Genomic DNA, 1896 nt, shown 5'->3' on the forward strand with positions numbered 1-1896 from the left:
AGACATACAATTAAAACAGAAAGTGGAAAGCTTCAGACCGAATTGCCTTTGATCCCTGGGGCCCTGCACGCCTACGGTCCCCAGGGAGCCCAGCCCCCTTCCCCGGGGGCCCTTGTACAGTGGAGGGGGAGGACGGCTCCCCCTTGCAGATGCCGCGAAGAGCCCGCCAGGCCGCCCTGTGCTCCCCCCCTCACGCTCCCCGACCCCCCACGGACAGCAGCGCCTTCTCAGGAGGGGCGAGGCTTCCACCGAGAGTGAAGAAACGTGTCTGCCTCGTGAGGAAGGAAAACGTGAGCTCTGCAAAACGTCAGTCTCCTAAAACCATCACCATCTGAAATCAGAATTATCCTGCCCTTCCGACTGCCCGGAGGAAACGTGGACCCAGTTCTTCTGGAAGGGACCTCTGGAAGCGCCTCCGTCTCCCGCCCCGCAGGGGGTGACGGACAGCAGTTGTCAGGCGTTCTTAGTCTGAATTTCCGTCCCACGGTGTGGCCTGTGTGGGGCCCCAGCGCGCTCCCAGGAGCTCACGAATTACACTGCAGCAGAAGGGCCCGGGTCCAGAGGGTGTCCACACAGCCGACAGCTAGATTCCCGCGGGCCGACTCCGCTCCAGGAGGCTCCGCTCCAAAGGACACAGTTATTACCCAGGACGTAGCACTCCTAGGTCACGTTCCGTTCAGCATCGGCACGCCATGTTGTGCGAAACAATTATAAAACGGCCGCGCCACACAATGACGACGACTGTGACTGATGCAGAACCAGCTGGGGCTGGCCCTGTCCTATTTCTTACAAGATACTGGCTTCCTCTACAGAGACGATGCGACAGAGGACCAGAATGCAGCCCGCTGCTGGTGACACTCTGAGCCCAAGTCCCTAGCCCGGAACCAAAGGGTGGGCGTGACGGGCCTGGACTCTGGAACCTTTGGGAGCGAGGGCCCGAGGTACAGGAAGGTCCGGGCGGACGCCGGTCTGAGCCTCCCCATCTCCCGGCCAGTCGACCTCGCCTTGACACTGTAAGGCCTTTTCTTTTCTCTAAAGCCGGTGCCACGGCATTGGCTTCTGTGCTCCTGGGCAGTGAGCCCCATTGGGTGACAGTTTTGATGACGACTAAGATGCTTCGGACTCATGACAGCACCTGCCCAAGGCTCTGTAGCCCCCGGCAGGGCGTGCTCTCCACCAATCCCTAGTGGCCGCCGCCGCCGGCCGGGCCCTTCGTTGCCACTTTCACTTTTGAGAAAGGAAACAGCTCGGATCAGACGCCTTTTGGTGAGTGACCTTGCTGATACGTGCTTGCGCCTACATTTCTGAAACTCTCTTGAGGTTTGTGGGTTCGCGATCCACCCCCAGAGACCCGGGTTAGAGTCCCACTATAGGGAGACAGTTGGAGGAAAGGTGACAACTGCTGAGGTCCTCAAAAGCCAGGTTTGAGTCCCAGGGCCTTGGGGTCCTGTGTCTGGAAGAGGACTCGGCCTGCTGTGCGTGTCGGTTTTGTCTGGGGCTTTGCTTTAGACGAATGGCTCTGTCATTCACCCCTCCCCGCGAACCCCGGCGGGCGAGCTGAGCGCAGCTGTTCATGTCACTTTGAGGCGCTGAGCCCTCCGCACCTTGGGTGGGTGAAAGGTGCCTGGTGCTGGCAAGGATGCACCTGGGTCGGCAGGCCGCCCCCCTGCGGGGATCAAGCGCAGGGTCCGGGCTTCGTGTGAGGTCCAGGTGCAGGAGCCTCGCCCCAGGCGGGCCGGAGGCGGAAGCCACTAACCCGGCACCTGGGACAGGGGCGTCCTGAAGTCACGGGGGTGTTACCAGTGTGCCTGGCCTCGGTTCTTCGGCGTGTACTCTTCAAAATTGGTCGCTAGTAGCTACGAGTCTATGAATGAGGGCAAAAGGGTTTTCTCCGGG

The sequence above is a fragment of the Pteropus vampyrus genome, unplaced genomic scaffold (genome assembly GCF_000151845.1).
Source record: "Pteropus vampyrus isolate Shadow unplaced genomic scaffold, Pvam_2.0 Scaffold124, whole genome shotgun sequence".
Taxonomy (NCBI): Eukaryota; Metazoa; Chordata; class Mammalia; order Chiroptera; family Pteropodidae; genus Pteropus; species Pteropus vampyrus.